Source organism: Pseudophryne corroboree, unplaced genomic scaffold, assembly GCF_028390025.1.
Source record: "Pseudophryne corroboree isolate aPseCor3 unplaced genomic scaffold, aPseCor3.hap2 scaffold_850, whole genome shotgun sequence".
NCBI classification, from domain to species: domain Eukaryota; kingdom Metazoa; phylum Chordata; class Amphibia; order Anura; family Myobatrachidae; genus Pseudophryne; species Pseudophryne corroboree.
In genome coordinates, this window is record NW_026970429.1 from 84,312 (window position 1) to 96,935 (window position 12,624).

Below are 12,624 nucleotides of genomic sequence, written 5' to 3' on the forward strand. Positions count from 1 at the left end.
CAAGATATCTATATCGGAAGACAAGGTATTCGACCAATTCTTGAATACTACTACTCACCCATGCGCATGTAATGGCAGGTCTAAGTAATGTACCCGTGGTTACATAACTAGAAATAATGTAGCTTCCTGCATATGATCCGCTGGATTTGTGACAGGGCCCCGTGCAGAACAGGGGGTGACTCCCACTTTATTCTGTCCGCAGCAGGAAATGAATAAACAATCGGAAACCTTTTGGGGATTTGAAACCATCTTGTCGAGCTGGCCCAGACTTTCTCAAACAGAGATGGAGGAACGTTACATCAGCTTTCATTATATATCTATATATACATACATATAGACCCCTTTGTCAGGAACAGCAGGGTCCTCAGTGATGTTAATATGTCCTTAATATCCACAATCATGTACTGAATGCTCCTTGCCAATATTGGATCTAATCAGGAAATATTATGGTCGACATAGGAATCAGTATCCGAGTCAGTATCAGTGTGTAGTAACATTTTTGCGGGCCTGAGGGAAAAGAAGCATAGCCATGAACATCACATCTATTCTCTACGTCTGTGTCTGGGACACAGATTTATCCAACCTCACTCTGATATTATTGAAACTTTCACCCAGTCAGTTATTGGTGGTGCCAACAGGGCCACCATCATATGTCTGCATTCCTAATATAGTTTCCTCTTGGGAAAAACATTCAGCCACCGACATGTTGACACATATGTACCAAGTACCCACAGACACATCGGCTTATCGGGGATAGACCTACAGTAAATCTGTCAGAGGGACAGAGAGGATTTTTCAGCTCACAACCCAGCGCCAAAAGTACACAGTCTGGGAAATAATAAACTCTATAGTGATAGACTTGTAACGCTCTATAGATGTGCTGGTGAGGTGAGGAAGAAGCCCCGCCGCTGTAATGGCACGCTTCTGTCCCGCTCAGAAACAAATAATTAATTACGCTGGCGGGGTAAGGACAGTGCCCAGGCACTAATGTCCACTTTTGCCAGCCTTTTGTGAGGAATTTATGCTGCCCAGGGTGCCCCCCCCCACCCACCCACATGCCCTGCACCCTGCAGTGCCTGTGTTTGTGTGGAAGCATGGCGCACAGCATTCCGCTCGCTGCGTGGTACCTCAGAATGCCGTCACTGGAGAAGAAGTCTTCTGTTCTTCTGCTACTCGCCTGTCTTCTGACTTCTGGCTCTGTAAGGGGGTGATGGCAGGCTACGGGAGTGGGCATCTAGGCGTACCCAGCGATCAGCACCCTCAGGAGCTAATGGTGTCCTGTCAGCCAGAAGCAGAGCCATTGAACTCACTAGAAGTTGGTCATACTTCTCTCCCCTAAGTTCCACGAAGCAGGGAGACTGTTGCCAGCAGCCTCCCTGAAAATAAGAAAAACTAACATAAGTCTTTTCAGAGAAACTCAGTAGAGCTCCCCTGTAGTGCATCCAGTCTCACTGGGCACAATTCTAAAACTGGAGTCTGGAGGAGGGGCATAGAGGGAGGAGACAGTTCACACCCTTTGAAAGTCTTAAAGTGCCCATGTCTCCTGCGGATCCCGTCTATACCCCATGGTTCTTAATGTGATCCCAGCATCCTCTAGGACGTATGAGAAAACAAATAACGCACACACGAGGAGGAGAGAACAAAGGAAGCTATAAGGAGGGGAGGGGAGGGGAGGGGGGGGGGAGGTAATGTAGTAAAGGGATATTGGATAAACTACAACCTTATACATATTCATTAATGTACCAGTAGTTAGAAGTAGAAGAGCTCTAACAGAAACCACAAAGCATATCTAAAGCCACACCACACTGGATATGCCCAATCTCATTTGATCTTTGAAGCAAAGCAGTATTGGACTTTGTTACTACCAAGCAGTCTCCCATCCATGTATTATCAGATTCTTTAGGTGTTTTTAAACTACCAACACCCTTTTCTTGGTACTGTACATTTAATTTTTACACATATTCTTTTATGTACCAGAAGTTAGAAGTAGAAGAGCTCTAACAGAAACCACGAGCTCATCTACAGCTACAGCACACTGGATTTGCCCAATCTCTCCTGATCATGGAAGCTGAGCAGTGTTGGTCCTGGTTTTAGTACTTGGATGGGAGACCACCAGGAAATACCAGGAGCTGTGTGTATTTTTACAATACCAACACCGTTCTCTTGATGCATTCCATTTTGAAACATTGGGGCAGATCTATTAAGCCTGGTGAACTGATAAAGTGCAAGGTGATAAAGTACCAGCCAGTCAGCTCCTAACTGTCATTTTTCAAACCCAGCCTGTGACATGGCAATTAGGAGCTGATTGGCTGGTACTTTATCACCATGCAAATTATCATTTCACCAGGTTTAATAAATCGTCCGCTTATTCATTTATGTACGAGTAGTTAGAAGTAGAAGAACTCTAACAGAAACCACTAAGCTCATCTACAGCCACACCACACTGTATATGCCCAATATCACCTGATCTTAGGCCTGGTTTGTTCTTGGATGTGAGACCACCTGGGAATACCAGGTGCTGTAGGTAGTTTTATACTACCAACACCGTTCTCTTGATGCATTCTATTTTGAAACTTATTCATTGATGTAGAAGTTAGAAACAGCAAAAATCATCTACAGCCGCATCACACTGGATATGTCCAATCCAGTGGCGTAACTAGAAATTTTTCTCCCCCAAGCCAAAAAATTCTTCGGCGCCCCCCCCCCCCCCCTTCATGCTCCATAATTGGGAGCAAGAAAGGGATAAATATGCGCGCGCCTAAGGTGCGCGCGTCAAAAAAGGGGCGTGGTTTTGTTGGAGTGGGCGTGGTTTCGCATAAAGGGGCGTGGCATTGCAGGAAAAGACTACCTTATACCCCAGTTTTGCAACCTGCACGCCCATACGTTGGCCACCACAGGAAAGAAAAATAATCCTGATTCATGCCCCTTACATTATTTGTCATTTTTCCTCCTTATAGTAATGCCCAGTATACATTATGCCACATACTGCAATGGCCCTTAGACATTATGCCGCACACAATAATGCACGACACAATATGCACACACTGTAATGCCCCCGACACATTATGCCACACACCGTAATGTCTGTGACACATTATGCCACACACCGTAATGCCTGTGACACATTATGACAGGAATCGCAATGCCCGTTATACATTATGCTACACACTGCAATGCCCCTGATACATTATAGCACATACAATGTCTGTGACACATTATGACACACACCGCAATGTCCGTGATACATTATGCCACACACTGCAATGCCCGATACATTATAGCACATACAATGCCTGTGACACATTATGCCACACACTGCAATGACCTTGAGACATTATACCACAATGCCCGTGATATAGTATACCATACACCGTAATGCCTGTGACACATACCGCAATGCCCTGCCCGTTATACCCTATGCCACACATCGCAATGCCCGTTATGTATTATGCCACACTGCAATGACCCTGAGACATTATACCACATACCACAATGCCCGTGATATAGTATACCACACACCGTAATGCCTGACACATTATGACACACACCGCAATGTCCGTGATACATTATGCCACACACTGCAATGACCCTGAGACATTATACCACATATCACAATGCCTGCGATATAGTATACCATACACCGTAATGCCTGCGACACATTATGACACACACCGCAATGTCCGTGATACATTATGCCACACACCGTAATGCCCATTACACATTAAGTCCTACAGTAAGGCTTCTAATTACTTTTCAATTACCTGCTCGTTGTCAGGGGTTTCATGCACTGGGTGTCATGCTCGTTGCCAGGGGTTTCATGCTCTTGGTTCCATGCACGGTGCCAGCGGTTTTCATGCTCAGGGTGTCATGCTCGTTGCCAGGGGTTTCATGCACTGGGTGTCATGCTCGTTGCCAGGTGTTTCATGCACTGGGTGTCATGCTCGTTGCCAGATGTTTCATGCACTGGGTGTCATGCTCGTTGCTAGGAGGTAGTCCTTGTTGCTAGGGCTGTGCTCCCAGTGCCACATATGTCCCCAGTGCCAGATATTCCCCCACGGTGCCAGGTACTTACATGCCCCAGTGCCAAATATAGTCGTCCCCCCCATGTGCCAGGTACACATATGCCCCCAGTGCCAGATATTCCCCCCCAGTGCCATATATGCCCCCAGTGCCAGATATTCCCCCCAGTGCCATATATGCCCCCCGTGCCATATATGCCCCCAGTGCCAGATACCCCCCCCCCAGTGCCATATATGCCCCCAGTGCCAGATATTCCCCCCCAGTGCCATATATGCCCCAGTGCCAGATATCTCCCCCAGTGGCCAGATATTCCTTCCCCCCCCCCCCCGTGCCATATATGCCCCCAGTGCCAGATATTTACACACACCCCCCGCCGTCGCTTTTTGGAGGGACACGGAGGGCACAGCTCGTCTCTCCTGTGTCCCTCCTGCTGCATCATCTCCGGCGGCCGCGGGTCTAATAGGGGGAAGTGCCGGTTCGTGAGCCAATTAGAGCTCACGGACGGCACTTCCCCCTATTAGACCCGCGGCCGCCGGAGATGATGCAACAGGAGGGACACAGGGAGGCGCGCTGTGTGCCCTCCGTGTCCCTCCAAAAAGCGGCGGAGGGAAGGAGACTGCAGACTGACATGCGGACGCTCGTCCGCATGTCAGTCTGCTGTAAATCAGTGGCGCCCCCGCAGCCCCTCGCCCCCAAGCCACCGCGAGGACTGCGGGGGCAGTAGTTACGCCACTGGTCCAATCTCATCTGATGATGGAAGCTAAGCAGTGTTGTGCCTGGTTTGTTTTTGGATTTCAAGTCCTGCCTTCTGGTTTGGCCACGGCACCTCGGATATTCACCAAGGTCATGGCCGTGATGACGACCCTTCACCATCAGAGAATCAGGATCCTGCCAAATCTGGACGACTTGCTGATCCTGGTGAACTCCCAAGAGGTTCTCCACAGTTATCTGGAACTGGCGGTCCAATTCCTAAAAGTCCACGGGTGGCTCATCAACTGAAAAAAGTCCTCGCTGGTCCCTGCTCGGAACATTGTGCACCTAGGGGCACTGCTGGACACACACAGCCAACAATTGTTTCTGTCTCCAGAGAAAGTCCTGAAAATTCAGGACAGTATCGTCCTCTCTCGCCCAAGAGTGTTGATACACACAGCGATGCAAGTACTAGACCTCATGGTGTCGGCTTTCGATATGGTAGAGTACGCTCAATTTCATTACCGCCCTCTGCAGAGGTTAATCCTCTCCAAGTGGGACGGCCTGCCTCATCGGATGATGTCTCAAATGATCTCCTTGACTCCGGAGGTTTGTCTGACACTGAGCTGGTGGCTACAGGACCAACAGTTGAGCAGGGGCCATCCCTTCTGGATCTCCAACTGTGTCCTCCTGACAATGGATGCCAGTCTTTTGGGCTGGGCCATGGTGTTGGAGCAACACTTTCTCCAGGGTCGGTGGACCAGGGAGGAATCTCTCCTCCTGATATACATTCTGGAATTGCAGGCAGTGTTCAATTAATTGACACTGGCCCTGCCTCTAGTACAAAACAGGCCTGTTCAAGTACAATCTGACAACGCCACCACGGTAGTGTACACAAATCATCAAGGCGGCACTCGAAACTGCATGGCAAAGCTGGAAGTATCAAAAATCCTCCGTTGGGTAGAAAGTCATCTGACAGCAATATCGGCAGTGTTCATTCCCGGAGTCCTCAACTAGGAAGCGGATTTCCTCAGTCGTCAGGACGTTCACGCTGGAGAGTGGAGAGGCCGCAGCAGAAATGTCTACACTGGTGTCAGTAGGTGACTGAGGCAGGGATGACTGGGAGATAGTGGGTGACTGAAGCATGTATGAGTGGGAGATAGTGGGTGACTGAGGCCGGGGTGACTGGGAGATAGTGGGTGACAGGGAGATAGTGGGTTACTGAGGGAGGGGTGATAGGAAGGGGTTGGGTAAGTATGGGAAGAAAGTGGGTGACAGGTATAATAAATGACTAAGGCAGGGGTGATAGGGAGATAGTGGATGACTGTGGCAGGGGTGACAGGGACAGTAAGAGACTGAGGCAGGGGTGACAGGGATAGTGGCTGACTGAGGCAGGGGTGACTGGGAGATAGTGGGTGACTGAGGCAGGGTTGACAGGGATAGTGGGTGACTGAAGCAGGGGTGATAGGGTGACAGTGGGTGACTAAAGCAGGGGTGACTGGTATAGTGGGTTACTGAGGCAGGGATCGCAGATATAGTGGTTGACTGAGGCAGCGGTGACTGGGAGATAGTGGGTAACTGAGGCAGGGGTGACAGGGAAAGTGTGTGACTCAGGCAGGGGTGATAGGGAGATAGTGGGCTGCATAGCTCTGCCTCACTGCAGCAGCACATACCTGCTTCAATGACAGCAGCACATCCCTACCTCACTTATAGCAGCACATCCCTGCCTCGCTGACAGCAGCACATCCCTGCCTCGCTGACAGCAGCACATCCCTGCCTCGCTGACAGCAGCACATCCCTGCTTCACTGACAGCAGCACATCCCTGCTTCGCTGACAGCAGCACATCCCTGCTTCGCTGACAGCAGCACATCCCTGCCTCGCTGACAGCAGCACATCCCTGTCTCGCTGACAGCAGCACAGCACTGCTTCGCTGACAGCAGCACATCACTGCTTCACTACCAGCAGCACATCCCTGCCTCACTGGCAGCAGCACATCCTTGCCTTACTGACAGCTGTATATAGGGCCTAATTCAGACCTGATCCCTGCTGTGCATATTCACACAACAGGAGATCAGGTCTGAAGTGCGTGTGTGCTGGTGCCGCAGTGCACCGGCACATGCCAGAGATGCGATCAGCATCTCTGCCCAGTGAGCGCCTCTGCCTGATTGACAGGCAGAGGCGGTCACTGGGCAGGAGGAGTCGGGCCAGCGGCGTTGTGCCGCCATTTTGGGGGCACAGTCAGGACAACGCAGACATGACCGGACCGTATGGGGGCGGGCCGTGACGGCTGCGTGACCCGGACAGCAACGGGCCTTATTTACTAAAATCTCAGATAAATTTTATGGCATTTATGTGCAGTCTAGTTTGCACAGTTGATAGAGTGTTGATCTTGCACTATCAATGTAAGCCTCACATAGGTTTGATACACATGTAAGTTTGTTTTTATTTTACTACATTGTGGTTTGTGGCTCTATACCATGTAATGCATGTCTTTTAACAGTAGTCAAGTCTTCCAATGTGCTTGTTAGTGAAACCCAATAGATAGCTTTATTTTATTTTGTTTCTTCAAATATTGAATGCATATGTCTTATAACTTTTTTTTTTTTCAATATACAGGTTGAGTATCTGTATATACATTTTTATTATAAGATTTTCAATGACACAAGTACATCCAAGTTGCAGATTATGGATTGTGAAGGACAAATCAACCATATAAACAATTTAAGCAATTTAAATTGCATGCAGGTAGTAGAATATCAAACTCCTTGGATGAGAGTTGGTCGTAATAAACTAGGATAGAAAAGAATAAAGTAGAAAATAAGATTTTAAACCTACCGGTAAATCTTTTTCTCGTAGTCCGTAGAGGATGCTGGGGACTCCGTAAGGACCATGGGGATAGACGGGCTCCACAGGAGACATGGGCACTTTAAGAAAGACTTTAGTTCTGGGTGTGCACTGGCTCCTCCCTCTATGCCACAGTTAGAGAAACTGTGCCCAGAGGAGACGGACAGTATGAGGAAAGGATTTTGTTAATCCTGGGCAAGATTCATACCAGCCACACCAATCACACCGTATAACTTGTGATAAACTACCCAGTTATCAGTATGAAAAAACAACATAGCATCAGTGCAGGACCGATGCAACTATAACATAACCCTTATTGAAGCAATAACTATATACAAGTATTGCAGAAGTAGTCCGCACTTGGGACGGGCGCCCAGCATCCTCTACGGACTACGAGAAAAATATTTACCAGTAGGTTTAAAATCTTATTTTCTCTAACGTCCTAGAGGATGCTGGGGACTCCGTAAGGACCATGGGGATTATACCAATGCTCCAAAACGGGCGGGAGAGTGCGGATGACTCTGCAGCACCGATTGAGCAAACATGAGTTCCTCCTCAGCCAGGGTATCAAACTTATAGTATTTTGCAAAGGTGTGTGAACCCGACCAAGTAGCAGCTTGACACAGCTGTAGCGCCGAGACCCCTCGGGCAGCCGCCCAAGAAGAGCCCACTTTCCTCGTGGAATGGGCCTTGACCGATTTCAGTAACTGCAATCCAGCCATAGAATGCGCTTGCTAAATCGTGTTACAAATCCGGCGAGCAATAGCCTGCTTTGAAGCAGGGGCACCAATCTTGTTGGTTGCATACAGGACAAACAGCGCTTCAGTTTTCCTGACTCTAGCCGTCCTGGCCACGTAAATTTTCAAAGCCCTAACCACATCAAGTAACTCGGAATCCTCCAAGTCACGCGTAGCCACAGGCACCACAATAGGTTGGTTCATATGAAAAGATGAGACCACTTTTGGTAGGAATTGAGGACGGGTCTGCAATTCCGCTCTATCCACATGGAATACCAAATATGGGCTTTTATGTGACAAAGCCGCTAATTCCGACACTCGCCTAGCCGAAGCCAAGGCTAATAACATGACCACCTTCCATGTGAGATATTTTAACTCCACTGTTTTAAGTGGTTCAAACCAGTGTAATTTTAGAAAACTTAACACCACGTTAAGGTCCCAAGGTGCCACCGGAGGCACAAAAGGAGGCTGAATATGCAGCACTCCTTTTACAAAAGTCTGAACTTCTGGAAGAGAAGCCAATTCTTTTTGAAAGAAAATGGATAAGGCCGAAATCTGGACCTTAATAGAGCCTAATTTTAGGCCCAAATTCACTCCAGTTTGTAGGAAGTGAAGGAAACGGCCCAGATGGAATTCTTCCGTAGGAGCATTCCTGGCCTCACACCAAGAAACATAATTTCGCCATATACGGTGTAATGTTTTAACGTTACATCCTTCCTAGCCTTTATCAGCGTAGGGATGACCTCAACCGGAATGCTAGGATCCGGCATTCAACCGCCATGCCGTCAAACGCAGCCGCGGTAAGTCTTGGAACAGACAGGGCCCCTGATGCAACAGGTCCTGTCTTAGAGGGAGAGGCCACAGATCTTCTGTGAGCATTTCCTGCAGATCCGGATACCAGGTCCTCCGTGGCCAATCTGGAACAATGAGGATTGTTCTCACTCCTCTTTGTCTTATTATCCTCAACACCTTGGGTATGAGAGGAAGAGGAGGAAATACCGACCGGAACACCCACGGTGTCACTAGGGCGTCTACAGCTACTGCCTGAGGGTCTCTTGACCTTGCGCAATACCTCTGTAGCTTTTTGTTGAGCCGGGACGGCATCATGTCTATCTGTGGCAGTTCCCACCGACTTGTAATCTGTGCAAAGACTTCCTGATGAAGTCCCCACTCTCCCGGATGTAGGTCGTGTCTGCTGAGGATGTCTGCTTCCCAGTTGTCCACTCCCGGAATGAACACTGCTGACAGTGCGCTTGCGTGATTCTCCACCCAGCGAAGAATTCTGGTGGCTTGTGCCATCGCCACTCTGCTTCTTGTGCCGCCTTGGCGGTTTACATGAGCCACTGCGGTGACGTTGTCTGACTGGATCAGAACCGGTTGGTCGCAAAGTAAGGTCTCCGCTTGACGTAGGGCATTGTATATGGCCCTTAGTTCCAGGATGTTGATGTGAAGACAAGTCTCTTGACTTGACCAAAGACCTTGGAAATTTCTTCCCTGTGTGACTGCTCCCCAACCTTGGAGGCTTGCGTCTGTGGTCACCAGGATCCAGCCCTGAATGCTGAATCTGCATCCCTCGAGAAGGTGAGCACTCTGCAGCCACCACAAGAGTGATACCCTGACCCTGGGGGACAGGGTGATCAACCAATGCATCTGTAAATGTGACCCGGACCACTTGTCCAGTAGGTCCCATTGGAAAGTCCTCGCATGGAACCTGCCGAATGGAATGGCCTCGTATGATGCCACCATCTTTCCCAGGACTCGAGTGCAGTGATGCACTGACACCTGTTTTGGTTTCAATATGTTCCTGACAAGAGTCATGAGTTCCTGGGCCTTTTCTATCAGGAGATAAACCTTCTTCTGGTCTGTGTCCAGAATCATGCCCAAGAAAGACAGACGAGTAGTAGGAATCAACTGCGACTTCGGGATATTGAGAATCCAGCCGTGTTGCTGTAACACTTTCAGTGAAAGTGATACGCTGTTCAGCAACTGCTCTCTTGATCTCGCTTTTATGAGATCGCCCAAGTACGGGATAATTGTGACACCTTGCTTGCACAGGAGCACCATCATTTCCGCCATTACCTTGGTGAAAATTCTCAGGGCCATGGAGAGACCAAACAGCAACGTCTGAAATTGGCAATGACAGTCCTGTACCGCAAATCTGAGTTACGCCTGATGAGGTGGATAAATGGGGACATGAAGGTATGCATCCTGTACACAAATGCGGACAACAGGTGTCAAGCCGTGTGTTGCCTTTGTCAAGCTGTAATAAGTAGGGATAAGGACGTTAACCACCTCGGAACATCCTCCCTTATACGTCACCTGCAGCGCATTCATCATAAGTCAGTGACAAGTTCAAAAACTTTGGATGACAGCGGAAGCAGTCCACTAACCACTAAATCCCTTCCTCTTGTAACCAAGCTCCTGCAAACCACACCACCAACTCCCTCAGTGTCAATTTCCTCCTTAGACAGGAGAGCCAATAGTCCTGCAGGCCATGTCACTGGCAAGTCTGACGAGTCCTCTCCTGCCTGGGATTCCTCCGATGCATCCTTGAGTGTAACGCCTACTGCTGCTGGCGCTGCTGTTGTTGCTGCTGGGAGTCGATCGTCATCCCAGAGGGGAAGTCGGAAGACCACTTGTACTTCTTCCAGTAAGCAATTGACTGTCCAACAGTCCTTTGCGAGGAAGATGAAATATCACAGCAGTCATCCTGCTGCAAAGCGGATAACTCAGGTCTGGGTGGTGAAAAACGTGGTTCCGGTATCCATCGTTAATTTAGAGGCAACTAGAGACTTGATTGAGGTACTGTGTCCACGGTACCAAATACCCTCTAGGTTCCATTTCTCTAGGCAGGCGATACCGAAAATGTACACAGACCTCAGAAAAAGAGTCACCAGTGTCCTAAAAAATGCAGTTGTACCCAATGTCCACTTGTCTGTGGTTAAGTGGAGCAGGGCAGACTCAGGACTATATGACTGTGACAGCCCACTGGGTAGATGTATTGCCTCCCGCAGCAAGAACAGCAGCGGCGGCACCAGTAGCAGCATCTCGCAATTGCCAACTCGTTCCTAGGCAGGCTACGCTTTGTATCACCGCTTTCCATAAGAGGCACACAGCTGACAACCTCTTACGGAAACTGAGGAACATCATCGCAGAATGGCTTACCCCAATTGAACTCTCCTGGGGATTTGTGACATCGGACAACGCCACCAATATTGTGCGTGCATTACATCTGGGCAAATTCCAGCACGTCCCATGTTTTGCACATACATTGAACTTGGTGGTGCAGAATTATTTAAAAAACGACAGGGGCGTGCAAGAGATGCTGTCGGTGGCCCGAAGAATTGCGGGCCACTTTCTGCCTTCAGCCACCGCATGCCGAAGACTGGAGCACCACCAAACATTCCTGAACCTGCCCTGCCATCATCTGAAGCAAGAGGTGGTAACGAGGTGGAATTCAACCCTCTATATGCTTCAGAGGATGGAGGAGCAGCAAAAGGCCATTCAAGCCTATACATCTGCCCACGATATAGGCAAAGGAGGGGGAATGCACCTGACTCAAGCGCAGTGGAGAATGATTTCAACGTTGTGCAAGGTTCTGCAACCCTTTGAACTTTCCACACGTGAAGTCAGTTCAGACACTGCCAGCCTGAGTCAGGTCATTCCCCTCATCAGGCTTTTGCAGAAGAAGCTGGAGACATTGAAGGAGGAGCTAAAACAGAGCGATTCAACTAGGCATGTGGGACTTGTGGATGGAGCCCTTAATTTGCTTAACCAGGATTCAATCTGTTGAAATCAGAGCACTACATTTTGGCCGCCGTGCTCGATCCTAGATTTAAAACCTACATTGTATCTCTCTTTCCGGCAGACACAAGTCTGCAGAGGTTCAAAGACCTGCTGGTGAGAAAATTGTCAAGTCAAGCGGAACGTGACCCGTCAACAGCTCCTCCTTCACATTCTCCCGCAACTGGGGGTGCGAGGAAAAGGCTAAGAATTCCGAGCCCACCCACTGGCGGTGATGCAGGGCAGTCTGGAGTGAGTGCTGACATCTGGTCCAGACTGAAGGACCTGGCAACGATTACTGACATGTCGTCTACTGTCACTGCATATGATTCTGTCACCTTTGAAAGAATGGTGGAGAAAAAGAGGCAATTTGGAGGCCCTTGCACAAACTGGCTTTATTCTACCTAAGTTGCCCTCCCTCCAGTGTGTACTCCGAAAGAGTGTTTAGTGCGGCCGCTCACCTTGTCAGCAATCGGCGTACAAGGTTACTTCCAGAAAATGTGGAGAAGATGATGATCATCAAAATTAATTATAATCAATTCCTCCGTG